A 17105-nucleotide genomic window follows, 5' to 3' on the forward strand; every position below is an offset into this window, starting at 1 on the left:
GCAATCCCTTCATCCCTGCCTTTCATCCCAACCATATTCCATCCCCTGGCTTCCTTCTCCCGCTCCCCAGCCACAGGTCACAGAGGATCCTCTGCACACTTCAACGACTCTGTCGTCCTGCAACTGGACTTCTCTAACGTGGTGGAGAAAGACAGTGTCAAGGTCACTAGAGGGCAGGTACACAGGCTAGACAGACCTGGAAAGTGGTCATGTCTTATTTTTATGTGCAACCCCAGACAATAGCCCTGGACCTGGGACTATGAGCCATAGAATGGGGGCGGAATGGGGATTTATATGTTTCATCGGTACTATACAGAGTTTCAGTTTGGGAAGACGAAAAAGTTCTGGAGATGGGTAACAGTGTAAATGCAGTGAATGCCATGAATTTTACACTTAAGAACGGTAAAAAAGGGTAAATTTTATGTCACGTATATTTTACCACACACACAAACACACACAAACTAAACGATAATATTAACTTTTCAAGGTCACTGTGAAGACTAGATAGAACATACTGTTTGTCACCAGCATGGGCTTAATCAACGGTATCCAATGCTACTGATATTTTCAGCTCAGTCCAGTGTATCTGAACTTCCTAAATGGCCCAAAATAAAGTTTTTCACTGGAATTTTTTTTTAAAGTCATGAGCCATAGAGCCGGATGACTGGGATTAAACCACAGCTCTACAACCTATCCGCTGTAAAGTAACCTTAAGTAAGTCACTTAAATTCTCTGAGCCTCAAATTACATTTTTTAAGAATTGTGATAAAATAAACATAAAATTAACCATTTAAAAGTGTACAATCCGGTAACGTTAAATACATTTGCAGTGTTGTGCAACCATCACGACTATGTAGTTCCAGAACTTTTTCATCGCCCCAGACAAAACCCCCATACCCATTAAGCAGTCACTCCCCATTGCCCCCTCCCTCCCGCCGCTGGCACCCACTAATTTACTTTCTGTCTCTATGGATTTACCTATTTTAGATATTTCATATAAATGGAATCATAAAATATGTGGCCTTTTGAGTCTGGCTTCTTTTACTTAGAAAAGTCTTCAAGGTTCATCTGTGTTGTAGCATGTATCAGTACATCATTCCTTTTTATGGCTGAATAATATTGCATTGTATAGATAGATATACTAACAAAACCATATTGTTTATCCATTCATCTGTTGAAGGGCATTTGGATCGTTTCCACCTTTTGGCTACTGTGAATAGAGCTGCTATGAACATTCCCATACAAGGTTTTATTTGAATACCTGTTTTCAATTCTTTTGAATATATACCTAAGAGTGGAATCGCTGGGTCATATGGTAATTCTATGTTTAATTTATTGGAAAATCTTCAGATCCCATTTTAAAGTCGGGATCATGATAGCACTTACCTCATAGCATTATGGGGGAAATTATTTGAGACAATGCGTGTAGAGCACTTAGAACAGTTTCTGGCACATAGTAAACACTCCATAATTGTTAGTTATTACTGGCTATGGATGGATGGATGAGTGGGTGTGTGGATGGATGGACAGATGGAAGGGAAGGGGCTGAGTCTGGGGTCTATTTTCACACTGCAAGTTACTAGGAATCAGGTCACAATTCATTTTCAAATGTATTCCATTAGGCAAGGTCCCACATTACAATAGGTTATATCTAATAAATTTAGGGAAGAAGAGAATTTCCCTTTTATTTATTTTTCCCCAGTAACTTTGCTGAAAATAAAGGCTTCTTACCTCCCACTCACCCAGCTTCCCAGGGTCAGACATTAAGTCTGTAGAGATAACGATTTTATTAATTTTCTTTGCATATTGATGCTAATTTATAGTTTCTTTCATGTCTCATAAATGGCAAAACGAGTATGGATTTAAGATCAGCAGCTCTTAAACACAAATATTAAGGCACTTTAAAAAATAAGTTCAATTAGGAGTGATTAACATTGTGTTAATAAGCCCTATTGTAAATTTAAATATCATACATGATCATTTCATATCCACATTGTGAATAACACAGCTTTATATCTATAAAAGGAGCTAGAGAAACAAGGATTACATTTCCCCGCAATTTTTCTTTTTTCCAGATTTCAAAATTTCCAGAAATGTTACGACTTCAAGCCCATCATTTTAGATATTTTAGTGAAATATGTTTCCTGTGCTGCAAAGGTATCTGAGCCATTCAGTTTAGCTAAGACTCACTGTGTGTCTGCTTTCTTCCTTGGCACGTGTAGTAAAGGGATCTGACATCTAGACCTACCTATTGTAGATTCCAGAAACAGATGAACATGTTGGTAGTGATGGTGGCATTTTGTTTTGACCTCTCTTCTCGGTCAGACACTGTCACACTCTGACTTCTGTACCTGTCTGGGTGCCTGTTCCTTGAGGACAGAGGCCCCTCTCTGGTTCATCTCATCTCCAGCATCTTGTGCTTGATGCTCACAGGTGCTGCTTCTAGTCTGACATTCCCCGTCCCTGCCATTCCTGTCTGTCTTCTGCATCCACACCTGAGTTTCTGAGCACAATTCACCACATTGGAAACATTACTGACCAGATTGGCAACAATGAAAAAGACTGATTCATGCTTACAAGGCTGTGTGGAAATGGGTGCAGTTTATGAGGTATAAATTCACGCAGCCTTTTCACAAGGCAATTGGGCAGCATCTATAAAATATGAAGCGCATATACCTTTCAACAGAACCTGTCTACTCCTAGAAATCTATGCTACAAATGTACTTGAGCGAGGACTCAAGGCTATCTTTCAAAGATGTCCAGTGCAGAGCTATTCAGAGTAGTGAAAAATTACAAAGAACCTGAACGTACTTTAATTGGCTTGTTGTATTTTCTGATAGTTCTACTTCTGAGGTAGTTCATCCTTACACTGTGCTGAAATCTGCTCACCAGCCCTTCTGCTCCTGGGTCCAAGGTTTCCCTCCCTCGGGCCTCACACAGCAAGTCTAATCTAAGATCATGTCATTAATTGTGTAGGTGTGGCCTGTATACTCCATGGGTTCTATAGGTCATAGTTGGGATAGAATATCTGAATTTTCTAGATTACCAGAATTTTCAGAGGCTCAGTCTGACAGCACAAGAGCCTCAAAAACAAGCCAGCAATGATTACAACACATTACAGTCTCACAGAGATATAAAAACATCCACAGCTATCAAATTATTTCCTTGGTTACTCTCATCACAGTGTTACTCATTGAGTGAAATTGTTTCCTACACTGACTCTGCTTTCTTACTCATTAAGCAAAGATCATGCAGGTTTCTTGAGCTTTCTTTAATGTTGACTTGTTATTATGCCTCACCTCCTACCTCTTATCTGCAGGAAGTGGCTGCCAACTCTTTGTTGAAATACACACGTACACACACGTACACACACACACACACACACACACATTCAGATCAAAAGTGGGTGGCCCTGCTGTGAAATGTTCTCATCTTACCCTTAGGGAACAACTGGGGGTGGATTGTTAAAAAGAATGTTGGAAGAGTAGGAAAGACTCATAGCCTTCTGGTTAAAAATGGAGATGTTCAAGAACCAAAGACCTTCCCTTCAAGTTACCAATTATTCTTAAGAAGAGGAAAAGTGGAAAGAACTTTCCTACTTCCTGACCCTACCTGGTATAAGCATTGCTCGTGTTACGAGTCATGTAGCCAGTGTGTTGGCCAAGGATTGGAAAGAGCAGGCTGTGCTCATTTATCCAGAACAATCATCTGCCTTTTAAAAAAAAAAAATCTGTAGAAGAAGAGATTTCCATAAGAAGATTTAGGACTCTCCTGGCAGTCCAGTGGTTAAGACTCTGCTCTTCCACCGCAGGGGGCGTGGGTTCGGTCCCTGGTGGGGGAACTAAGATCCTGCATGCCACGTGGTGTGGCCAAAAAAAAAGATTTACCCAGGAGACTCGACATTGGCAAGGGATTTTTCCAAAGACCTTTTAGGTGCCCTCATTCACTATATACTGATATGGACAGAGTAAAGGGACAAAGTAGATAAATAGTTATTTCCACCAGAGGATTGTAAGTAAAGAAAAAATTATGGGAGACCCTTGTAAGTTAATGATCACTCAAGAAAGCAGGTTTGCTTAGCAGCGAAATCATGCTACAGAAGCATGAGACATGCCCCCAAACAATAACACAATGGTGGCATGAGACCCACATCCTGTCCAGTGAGCTCAGTAAGTTAACGACCCTTAGGACATGCTCTCTGCACACATAAAAAAACAATAATTTATGGAAAGGTGACATGTCAAAGTAAAAGACCCTCATTGTACTGAGACCTGAAATAATTTTTCCATAGTGCCATGACAGTCCTGGCTTGACCACATAGGGACAAGAAAACTCCCCGCCCCAACATAGAGGAGGAGCTGATGATGGAAGTGTGACGTCTACTCAAAAATGAGGAAGGTGGTCTTTTCCCCCTCCCCACTTTTCCTTTGATTATAAAACTGTAGCTCACTAAGTTCTTCTGGCACCTTCTCACCCGCCCGATTGTAAGCATCACAAGCGTCCTATTCTAATAAATCACTTCTTATCTATCACTTTGCCTCTCGCTGAATTCTTAATGCACTGACACATAAAGGATTAGAGGTCCTCAGAGCCCCCTGAAATGCCACCTAGCAGTTTCAATACCACATAGTGTCTCCCAAAATTGTTATAAATTATAGCCAGAAATTTTTAAGTCAATGACTTCCATAACCAAGCAGGACCCTATGGGGCCTTCCCGGGACAGACCTCTCCCTCATATCCTCTGCTTTAGCTCCTCTCTGAAGTACCTAGATAATAGTATCTGATGCACATTTCCTGAGTTGTTTTGCAGATGCTAAACCACCAACCAAATGGAAGACGTTAACTACCTGATGATCGTGACCACATAGTCCCCAGGCCTACTGGATCCTAAGGATTGATAATGTTAACTCCTGTGATACCACCCTGTTACCTCACCATCAGAGAATTGTATACCAGCTGATCACATACCTTGGGTCACGCCTCCCTCACCTTGCCTTTAAAAAATGCTTTGCTGGGCTTCCCTGGTGGCGCAGTGGTTGAGAGACCGCCTGCCGATGCAGGGGACACGGGTTCGTGCCCCGGTCCGGGAAGATCCCACATGCCGCAGAGCGGCTGGGCCCGTGAGCCATGGCCGCTGAGCCTGCGCATCCGGAGCCTGTGCTCCGCAATGGGAGAGGCCGCAACAGTGAGAGGCCCGCGTACTGCCAAAAAAAAAAAAAAAAAAAAAAAAAAATACTTTGCTGAAACTCATCGGGGAATTCAGGTGTTTTGAGCACTTGCTGCCCTGGACTCCTTGCTTGGTGCCCTGCAGTAAACACTGCACTTTCCTTCACCAAAACCTCGTATCAGTAGATTGACTTTAGCATGTAGGCGAGTCAACCCAGGTTTGGTTTTATAACACTTCCACTGTATTCTTTTGATAACACATGTAATGGTCATTTGTCAGTTTTCTCGGCGAATTCCTCATCTCCTGAATCTGGGTGGGCAGCAGGGACCACTTCCCAGTACAAAAGCTAAAAATGCTCAGTACTCACTTTTCCAGGTCCTTAGGCAGCTAGAGCTCAGGTATGTGACCTAGGCTTGAACAATCAGCTGCATTTGCTTAGAATTTGGGGGACTGGAGCTGGGGATGGGGAAGATTCTTACAGCAGTGTACTTTAAAGCGGTGGCCGCGGTCTCTGGTGTCCATCCAGCCTTGCCATTGGAGTCAGTGTGGCACCCAGAATCCAATGCCATCTGTGTCTGTGATGCAGGCTGAAGCGACGAGCATGCAGCAGCGACAAGGGGGCTGTCTGCCTACCTGGCTCTGTGATTTTGGTGTACTTGTAGGTGCCTGGTCTCCGTGTGTTTCTGCTTATTTCCCAAACTTTGCTTCCTTCCAGTGATTTTGTAGTCTACCATGATATTATGATATACTAAGAAATAAATATTCGGTCTTCATCCCCAGTTCCAGGCACTGATCTAAAACCCCTGGAATTTCCTGAGTGATAAGGGTGAGAGGAGCATCTTTTGTTATTCATAGTAAGTTTTTTTCAACTGTACCTGAGTTTATGCTAATCAAGTGATTCTTAGAGGGTGGGACCTAGTTACCAGAGGAAACAACCATGTGATTAGAGGGTTGGAACTTTCAGTCCCCACTTGTGGGATAGGGAAAAGGGCTCGAGATTGAGTTTAATGACCAGTGGTCAATAATTTAATCAATCATCCCTGTGTGATGGAACCTCCATAAAAATCCTAAACAAATGGGTTTGGAGAGCTTCCAGGTTGGAGAACAGATCAAGGTGCTGCACCCAGAGAGGGTGCGGAAGCTTTGCATCCCTTCCCCTTGCCCTATGCACCTCTTCCATTTGGCTGCTCCTGCGTTGTAATCTTTATACTAAACTGATAATAGTAGGTAATGCCCTCTCCTGAGTTCGGTGAGCTATTCTGGCAAATTATAGAACACAAGCGGGGGGCAGGTCACAGAAACCCCCAATTTATAGCCATATTTGGTCGGAAGCACCGGAAGCCCAGGCTTGCAGTTGGCATCTGAAGTAGGGAGCAGTCTTATGGGACTGAGCCCTTAATCTGTGGGGTAGCCAGTGTCAGAATTGCATGGTGTGAAAAACCCACACATTTGGTGCCAGAAGTGTGAGTACGATGAGCGAAATAGATTTTTTAAACTTTACTACCCAGTGGGCATTCAATAAAATTCATTTACTGGTGAATCAGCCAGAATCAGAATCAGAATCCCTTGCAACCAAGACCCTAACTACTACACCTGAATAGCCAAGGAACTCTTCTAAACTCTATCTGGGGTCTTCCTGTTGCAAGCTAAACTCACTTCTTGTTCTGTGTCTGGGAGACACAGTGTAAGGACAGCACAGAACTAGGGGATCTGTTTTTCAGTCTCACTCTGCCACTTCCTGGCTGTGTGACCTGGAGCAAGTCTCTTCCCAGCACTGAGCCACAGTCCTCTCACCTGCACAGGGAACACTCTGGACCAGACCAGCGGTTCCCCACACTGGCTATGCCTTAGAATCCCCTCAGGCATTTGTTTTTCAACATTTGTTTTTATACAGATTCCTGGGCCCCAGTCCTGAAGAAACTAATTTAATAGATTTAGTAAATTTCTGACACTTATACCAGTGAAGTGGAGGCCTCAGCACCTTTGAGAACCACAGACAAGGCTCTCCAAGTTCCACTCCATCTCACAATCTCTGTGATCTTCGGAAGGCAGACACAGTTTTATTGCTGTATTCCTCATGCCCAGAAAGTTCCTGGTGCACAGGTGTTCAGAAAAGTATCTGAGTAAAAGGTAAACAAACTCTCTGCAACTTTTATGTAAATCTAAAATTGTTACAAAATATGAAGTTTATCTAAAAGAATACTGGAAGGAAGAAGGGAAGGAGAGAGGAATTCCACATACACCACCTTAACTAAGAGTTTTGTGTTACTTTAAACTGAAAAGTACTTCCCCTCACACTTTTCCTCTGCACACGCCCTCCCCGCCCCCCCCTCAGGCTTCCAGAGTAACTTGCTCAAGGTCATACAGCTAGTGAGGAGAAGGCTAGGACAGGAGCCTTTGAGGGTGTCTGACTCCAAAGACCCTGTGTGTTGCTCTGCCCCGTGATCTCTAGGTAACAAGTGTTCAAGAAGTGTGCATATTTATTTTGATTATTTTCATCCCATCCTTCCCTCTTCCCTAACCTCCCTCTTCTTCTTCCAGCTCCCCAAACAGGCCCAGACTACACCCTAAGAATTCCCAGATGGGAGCTACAAAAGAACTGGCAGGCAGGGCTGGGAATCCCCACCACTCCCATTCCTGCCACAGGGAATCAAGATGGAGACAGGCGTCCAGGAAAGGAAAAGGATTTGATTCTCTGAGAACCCGAGGACTAAGTTAGGCTCACCTTCCCTTCTTCACCTCACCCAGGAGAGCACTGCCAAGGGCACCAATCTTAGGACAACTCCTCTTTGGCAGAAGAGGCTTTCGATCATTCACTTGTGCTGTTTCCCAGCTGCATTCAAACAAGTAGGTTTCAAACATCTGAATTGTGTTTTTTTTAAACAGCTGGCCACCCGCTCATCGGTACCAGGGAGGCCCTTGCAGAGGCCAAGTCCAGCCTTGATGTGGCCAGGGTGCCCAGGAGGCTGGGCGACAGACTGCGCTGGGTGTACCCAATTGCTGTCCAGCTGGGCCTAATGGGGAGACTTTTGGTGGTGTTGCTAGGCAACCTGGTAATTGGAGAGGCCACATTGGCCTAGGGGCCACAGAAACTAGCAGCCTCCTTCATCACACTGCAAACCATTATTATGCCCCATCCCAGAGGCCTGCAGCAATCGTTCTGTGGTTATAGCCTGAAAAAGTGCTTTTTTAGCTCCAGAAATTAAGAACCAGCTTTTCAAATTTATAGGTTTGTGGTTGTGGTTGTTTTCTTTTTGCTACATCTCTGAGGATACACTTGAAACAAATAGGCAAAGGGTTTTAAAACAAAAAAAAGAAAAAAAAAAACGAAAAAAAATGCCTTCACAAACCACCTTTTCCAAAAGTTTTCCTTCTTCCTGAAGCAAAGCACACTTGCCCTCAATTGTGAGGGCAGCTAAGGTAGGGAATCCCACAGCTGTGGCTGCGGTTGCATGGGGCTGGGCACCAGGACCTTGGTCATGTACAAGACCTCTCAGTGGAATAACTTCTTTGTGTCTCTCCCATTCAAAGACAATCACGATACCTCCCCTTCCCAACCCACAGAACCACTTTCACTTGTGGGGATTTGTTTGTTGGTTGGTTTGTTTTTTGTTTGTTTTTTAAATTTTCGGCCATGCCATGCAGCTTGCAGGACCTTAGTTCCCCCGACCAGGGATGGAACTTGGGCCTAAGGCAGTGAAAGTGCTGAGTCCTAACCACTGGACTGCCAGGGAATTCCCATCACTTGTTTGTTTGTTTGTTTTTTAAGATTTTTCTTTTTGATGTGGACCATTTTTAAAGTCTTTATCGAATTTGTTACAATATTGCTTCTGTTTTATGTTTTGGTTTTTTGGCCACGAGGCATGTGGGATCCTAGCTCTCTGACCAGGGATCGAACCCGTACCTCCTGCGTTGGAAAGTGAAGTCTTAACCACTGGACCTCCAGGGAAGTCCCACTCATGTGTTTTTGTTTGTTTGTTTTTGGTTTTTTTCTGTACGCGGGCCTCTCACTGTTGTGGCCTCTCCGTTGCGGAGCACAGGCTCCGGACGCACAGGCTCAGCGGCCATGGCTCACGGGCCTAGCCATTCCGCGGCATGTGGGATCCTCCCGGACCGGGGCACGAACCCGCGTCCCCTGCATGGGCAGGCGGACGCCCAACCACTGCGCCACCAGGGAAGCCCCCACTCATGTTATTTTGATGAAGCCTCCCAGCTGCCTTGTGAAGAAGACACCATTTTTATTCCCATTTTACAGATGAACGACTAAAGCAAAAAGAGGCACCCATGAGTGCACACCTAGTCATAGCAAAGCCAGAGCAAAATCCCATTCTTCTGAGGCTAGATCCTGATCTGCTCTACTATACCCCACTGCCACCCCACAGAGCTATTTAAGATATTACATATATTTGTGTACTCTATTATAATATGAATAATAGTAATAATAATACATACTGGTGTAGAGACAAAAACATCATCTTGTATCTCATACTATCCTCAACACATCATCCTTATTGACTGTGGTCAGGCTTTCAAAGCTGCCTAATGTACACTAAGGAATAGAGTCTGGAAGAATTCCCAAAGACAGACACGCTATGTAACTAGGTTAATGACCTAGCCCACCAGAGCGCAGTGCTCTGCAACAACCCTCCTTAATTCAAGGCATTCGCTCTGTTTGGTAACATTATGATACTGTGCCTTAAGTAAGGAGGCAGAATCATTGCTTTCGTTAGATATTTCCAGGTGTTTTTCAAAAAGGCTTTCACTGCCTCATCTACAACGGTCCACTGATATTGACCAACTGTGCTGATCTGCACAGGACTAGGGATTTCTTGGGATATGGGACTTAGGGTGCTAAAATCAGAATAGTCCTGGGCACACCAAGGACAGCTGGTCACCATCTACCTCAGAATCCTCTGGAGAAGTCAGGTGAAGATGGCTGGTTCTAATCCTAGGGCAGTAGTTCTTAACCCTGGATACACATCAGAATTGTCTGAGGAGACTGTAAAACAGTGTTGCTGTCAGAGCTCACCCCGATTAGTGGAATTAGGGCCTCTGGAGCTAGGGCCTGGGCACTGGGATTTTTTAATGTGTAGCCGAGCCTCAAACCCCCTGCCCTAGAGATTTGGATTCTGGGCTGGGGTCTTGCCCAGGAATCTGCCTGTCTCTTTAACAGCTTCCCAAGGGATTCTCATATACACTATGGTTTGATAACCAATGAACTCTTATGTGATGTGTGACTTCATTGGACAACATACCCTGAATGCCTTGTATATGTTAGGCTCTGGAAACACAAAGAAAAAAACAAAAACAAAACCACTTCCTGTTCCCCAGGCCCTCCCTATCCAGTGGGGAATAAAGACTGTAAATTGTTCCAATACAGTATACAGTAGTCCCCCCTTATCCACAGAGATACATTCCAAGACCCTCAGTGGATGCCTGAAACTGCGGATAGCACCAAATCCTAGACATACAATGTTTTTTTTCCTATAGGTACATACCTATGATAAAGTTTAATTTATAAATTAGACATTAAATATAATAACTAATAATAAAATAGAATAATAAAACAATATACTGTAATAAAAGTTATGTGAATGCAGTCTCTCTCCAAATACCTTATTGTACAAAGTTAATGCCTTTTCCATCTTAATTAAGCACTTATCATGCTCTGTGGCCATAACTTTTGCAGTTTGAGGTGAGACAGCAAAACTAGCACGAAGTTCTTTTTCCTTCTTCACAGTTTCACAGACAGAAGATTCATTTTTACCATAGATCTTAGCAACCTCAGCATACGATATTTTTTCTTTCCTTATTTACTTTTTTGGCCACTCCACGCAGCTTGTGGGACCTTAGCTCCCCTACCAGGGATCGAACTCGTGCCCCTGCAGTGGAAGCACAGAGTCCTAACCACTGGACTGCCAAGGAAGTCCCCATTTTTCTTTCCTTGTTAAGTCGAGAATTTTCACCTTTTCACTTAAGGGAAGCACTTTATGGCTTCCCTGTGGCATATCCAAATTGTCAGCATTACTACTCTTGCGCTTTGGGGCCATTATTAAGTAAATAAGGGTGACTTCAGCATAAGCGCTGCGATACCTCAACTGATAACCGAGACTGCTACTAGGTGAACAGGCAGGAGACACTGGACAAAGAGATGATTCACGTCCTGGGCCAGATGGAGCAGGACAGCTCGAGATTTCATCAAGCTATTCAGAACAATGCACAATTTAAAACTTTTGAATTGTTCATTTCTGGAATTTTCCATTTAATATTTTCAAACCAAGGTTACCTCAGGTAAGTGAAACCAGGGGAAAGCAAAACCGCAGGTAAGAGGGCGAGACTACGAAACTCTGGTTTAGGCTTAAAAGTGGGTCAACATCATCAGGGTAGTTGTGGTTATTCAGTTTCCAGAAGCCCAGTGTGGCAGATTAGAGATGGAGCATATTACTTGCCATTCCTCCACTAAAAGGTGGGTTTGTTTCCCCACTTTGAATCTGGGCCAGTCCTGTGACTGGTTTTGACTGGTAATGCACAGCAGAGGTAGTGCTGGGTACCTCCCAAGGCCAGGGCTGAAGAGATCTGCAGTCCCACTTTTGTTCGTCTTAGAATACTCCCTCTTTGAAGCCTGACACCATATAAGAAGGTCAACCTACACTGAGGCCACCGTGCCTTGAGGAAGCCCAAGCTACTCACATGGAGAGAGAGGCCACATAGAAGAGCACCAGGGTGCCAGGCCTATGAGTGAAGCCTTCTTGGACCTTCCAGCCCAGCTCAGCCGCCAAGGGAATGACCCCAGCTGACACCACATGCAGCAGAACTGCTCAGCTGAACTCAAATTCCAGACCCGCAGAATCATGACAAAATCAAATGGTTGTTGCTGGAAGCTACTACGTTTCATGGTGATTTGTTATACAGCAATAGCTACCAGCGCTCCTCAGGAGAACTAGAAGACGACCTGACATCCCAGACCATTCTGCCTTCCCGTTAGCACTGTTCATCTTCATACCCCTCAGCAGAGTAGACTGCAGGGGTCTCACCTGCAAGAGCCTCCCAGTTAGTCTCCATCTCTGCTCCTGCCCCCCTTCCAAAACAGAACCAAACCATAAATCAGAGTACATCAACTCTCTGCTTAAAAATCCTTCAGCGGGGGCTTCCCTGGTGGCGCAGTGGTTGAGAGTCCGCCTGCCGATGCAGGGGACACGGGTTCGTGCCCCGGTCCGGGAAGATCCCACGTGCCGCGGAGCGGCTGGGCCCGTGAGCCATGGCCGCTGAGCCTGCGCGTCCGGAGCCTGTGCTCCGCAACGGGAGAGGCCGCAACAGTGAGAGGCCCGCGTACCGAGAAAAAAAAAAAAATCCTTCAGCGGTTTCCCATTGTCTTCAAGATAAATACAGGATCCTTACTATGGCTGATAAACGCTGTGTGACCCAGCTCCTGTCTTTTTTGTAGCCTTCTACCACGCCCCCAACATCTCTGTGCTGCAGTCACGGGGCGTCTTCCTGTCTCAGGCACACACCAAGCTCTCTCCTGCCTCAAGACTAGCTCCTTTTCGGGCCTCTCTGAAGTGGCAGGCCTCCGCCCACCCCACATTCGCTATCATATACCCCTGCTAACTCACTTCTAGTACTTACCACTATCTAAAAATATCTGGTTTGTTTATCTGTTGTCTGTAAGCTCCAGGAAGGTAGGAAATGTTTCTTTTTTTTACTCCATCTAAAGGTGCTTACTAAGTGTTTGCTGAATAAACCATCAAGTAAGTGGAAGAAGGAAGGAAGGAGGAAGTTTGGGGTCATAGAAAGAGCACTACAATTACCGCACTCAGAAAACCCTGGTTCTTGCTCTGCTTCTGTCCCCCACCCCCACCCCCACCCCACCCCCCCCTTACCTCCAGGCAAGCCACTCACCTCACCTGATCAGGATCCCCACCATGATGTGCCTGGCCGGTGATGTTATTTATGCCATACACGTGTAGTCTTCATGTTTTTTGCTCATGAATCCCCATAAGAATTTTGGACAAGCTATGTTACTCTCATACATTTTTAAGTCAACAACTAAAATTATTTCTCACAAATTAAAATTGGTTCCAAGACAGAATTTTCTGGCATAGTCTTTATTAGAGACACGCTTTAGATATATCTTCATCCAAGCCTTGGAGCTACAGAATTAGCCTGTTCAGTTTATGGAAAATGTCTACCATACAATCCAATTGTCAAAACCAGTCCTCACTGTCAAGCCAGTGAGTCAAACCAGAATAATTTTCTGTCTATGAGAGAATCCACCTTCATTTTTTTTCTTGTTGCCTTTAATTAATTAATTTTTATTGAGGTATAGCTGACTTACAATATTATGTTAGTTTCAGGTGTACAACATAGTGATTCAAAATTTTTATAGATTATATCCATTTAAAGTTATTATAAAATATTGGCTATATTCCCTGTGCTATACAATATATCCTTGCAGCTTATTTTTCAGAGTAGCCTGAACCTCTCAATCTCCTACCCTTATTTTGCCCTTCCCCCTCCCCCTCCCCCTCCCCCTCCCCCTCCCCCTCCCCCTCCCCCTCCCCCTCCCCTCTCCCCACTGGTAACCACTAGTTTCAGCCTCACTAAGCCCCTTGCAATTCCAGCTCCCACCCTCCACTAGGCCTTTTCAGGAGCATCTCCCTCTGCTAGAATATCTTCTCTCTCTAATTTGTTCTGGCAAAGTCCTAACGTTCTCTTCAAGACTGTCCTAAACCTCCTTTGCAAAGCCTTATTAAGCATCTACCATGCGCATGCCATGGTGCTAGGCACTGGATGCAGTAGCGAACAAACCAGACATGGTAAAATTAAATGCCCCTCTTGGTCCCCTCAGCAACCTCTGCTCCTGTCTAAGGTATGGTTGTCTTCTTTGCATTATCACTGTCTCCTCCACAAGGCTGTGAAAGCCCTGAAGATAGATTCTTAATAGGGATTCTTCATCTTTGAATCCCTATTATGGAGCCCACAGAATGCATCAATTAACGTTTGTTGAATTCATTTACTCACAAAGGATTCATTGACCATTTCTCTATCAGGGACATATAGGGTGCTTGTTATAAACTGTGAACACAGACATGGCCCCTGCCCTCTTGGGACTAATAGAGCACTTGACTAAATGAATGAAATATGAATGAGTGAATTAATAAACGAATCAGGGAAGGAGTGTGCTCTTTCCCACTTGGATGAAGCAGCCCAGAGCAGGAGATTAGAGGAAGTGAGAAGCCCGTGTCTAGGAAGTTGGGGGAATGCTGATGCCCTTTTGTTCTTTCTGGTACACAGAAGCTTGAAGGACAGCAAGGAGTTAAACAAAGCCCATGGAGTCTAGAGTCTGAGCCAGATTTGAATTCTGGTTGCACTACTTATTAGCCATGTGACCTTAGGCAAATCCCTTTGTCTGTTTGTATCTTCATTTCCTCCTCTGTAAAATGGGGCTGTTAATAATGTAACAGGGTTATGATTAAATGAGATTATGCATTTAAAAGCCTGTCACTTGAGGCCAGGCAGAGGTGGTTTTAGGAACTGGTAGTTCCCATCTTTGGCTCGGTGTGAGTATGCAAATTCAGAAACACAGCAGGAGAGCCTTCCTTTCCTTCCAACTAGAGGTTCCAGCCCTGGTCGGTGTTCTTACCTCAAACCCGCAGGAGGTGCTTTCCCTATTCAGCCCCTCCCTTCACCACCTCCTTCACTCCCAGCTCAGTGTTTCCAGGTCTGCCCAAGTGCCTTCAAGGCCATGGGTGTCTGACACATCTTTACAAGATAGAGAAGGTGGCAGTTAGGGAGGGGCATGGCAGGCAGGGGGCCAAAGAAGAAGGAAAGAGTAGAGATGTTTCTTGAGGCCCCACTGTGTGCCTGGCACTCGGCTTGGTGCTTGACACGTATCGTCTCATGTCATCTTCATAACAATACTATTTAGAGATGCGGAAACTGAGGCTCAGGAAGAGGTGGGATATAAATCCAAGTGTGTCTATGACTCCAAAATGAGTTTTCACTCTGCCACGCTGGCCACCAGATTATAGATGATCACTACACATTTGTGAAATAAATTTCAGTTTTCTTATTCCCAGGAAGAGCGGAAATTGTGTGTCCCACCCCAAACTAACCCCAGCCCTACCCAACCCCAGCCCTACCCACCAGAGAGAATCCAGCCACTTGCTCAAAGACCGATGAATAAACAAATGAATAGTAACAGATGAAGGAGTGAACAGAATCGCTCAGACACCTGTACCAGAAAGGAGAAAACAAATAACCTTGGAGAATTGCTGTGCGGGAAGAAGCCAGAGATGTCTCCCCTGGCTGTGGTCTCTGGGGCAGAGGTCGGGCAGCACAGGGCTAGGATCTGGCTCAGCCGGAGGGAGGAAAAAACTGGGAGGCAAGTCACTGAGAATGGGATGAAGGGAGAGAAAGAAGGCCAGTGATTGACCAGCGCTGGGAGGGGCAATGGCATTACCTGGTCCTCCGGCCATGGGGGAGGGGGGTGAGTCAGAGCCAGCCCCCTGACTGCTGGCCCAACCTGCTGTCAACTTTTTTTTTTTTTTGCGGTACGCGGGCCTCTCACTGCTGTGGCCTCTCCCGTTGCGGAGCACAGGCTCCGGACGCGCAGGCTCAGCGGCCATGGCTCAAGGGCCCAGCCGCTCCGCGGCATGTGGGATCTTCCCAGACCGAGGTACGAACCCGTGTCCCCTGCATCGGCAGGCGGACTCTCAACCACTGCGCCACCAGGGAAGCCCCGTGCTGACAACTTTTAAAATGAAAGTAGCAGGATCCCAAGCGGCCACTCATGAAGGCTACTGCGGAAGGAGGCTGCCAAGGGAGCACCCTACGTTTGGCTCTGGGCCTCGGGCTCTCCCCCCACCCGCCAGACAGAGGGGCCCGGTCCACCAGCTACCAGCTCTCGCAGCTTACCTCGGGGAGGCCAAGGGCCGTTCCAGGCAGGACAGACTGCTCCCCCCGTGTTCCAGGACAAGGGACTGCCTCAGCTGCCCTGAAGTTCCCGCCCTGCCAGGCACTCCTAGGTCCCTCCCCAGATTAAAATCCTCTGCACAAGTTCCCTCCGGCCCAGCCCCCGGCGGAGGGAGCCCGAGGAAATCCCCTCCCAGCCCTGAGACGGCCTGGGCCGGTCCAGCCAGCTCGGCAGTCTCAGCCCTGGGCTGGCCCTGGATGAATGAGTCCTCTCGCTCCACCTGCCTGGGACTGAGCCAGAGAGCCTGTGACCGCCCCTTAGCTCTTTCTCGTTGGCCGAGGCCCTGAACTCCAATACTCTTCCAAGTCCTACCCTCCTGGGTCTCCTGCCCAGCGTTCTTAGCTCTCTGGGGAAAGAGCTCAGCAGGAGGGCTTCTTTCTTTTCCCCGCATTCCTATTTCCTAATTCTTCTCACTGGCTCAACTCGACGAGAAGCCGGAGGGCAAGAGAGCTTATTGATGCCATCCACAGGGGTCAGCGTCCCAAGACACAGAGCAAGGCAGAGCCGGGTAGAGAGAATGGATGGTGGAAGGGCAACTAAGGAGAAAAAAAACAGTCTTCCCTCCTGCGTTTGTCCGTTACTCACATACAACTACCACACAACACTTCTGACACCAGATGTGTGGGTTTTCCCCACACCAAACAATTCTGCGACAGCAGCTGAGTGTCCTACAATTTATCTCAGTTCTGACATGACCTACCTGAAGAGAGTGTCAGATCCCACAGATGAAGGGCTCAGACTGCCCTCCACTTCAGAAGCCAATTGCAAGAAGTAGGTCCCCGGCTCACCCACAACTTCTGTCCAATTTAGCTACAAATCAGAGGTTCTCGTGTTCCCTTCCTGAGATATACAGGGTGAGGTCTGGGAGGGTCCCAAGCACAGGAGTTTCTGTCCCCGTGGAGTTGGGATGTACCACCCTGCCGCTAGGGTGTACCAACCTGGAAGATCCCCACACCCCCTGAT

The 17105-nt window shown here is 46.0% G+C and overlaps 1 protein-coding gene across 1 annotated transcript in view; it reads right to left on the bottom strand.

Annotated features, from left to right (window-relative positions):
• Nucleotides 1–16197, bottom strand: part of RHBDL2 (rhomboid like 2) — a 56044-nt gene extending 39847 nt beyond the window's left edge. The window contains exon 1 of the mRNA XM_065884890.1: nucleotides 16085–16197. The gene's annotated coding sequence lies outside the window, so the exon portion shown is untranslated. The remainder of the gene's footprint in view (nucleotides 1–16084) is intronic.
• Between the last annotated feature and the right edge of the window lie 908 nt (nucleotides 16198–17105).

The sequence above is a fragment of the Phocoena phocoena genome, chromosome 1 (genome assembly GCF_963924675.1).
Source record: "Phocoena phocoena chromosome 1, mPhoPho1.1, whole genome shotgun sequence".
NCBI lineage: Eukaryota > Metazoa > Chordata > Mammalia > Artiodactyla > Phocoenidae > Phocoena > Phocoena phocoena.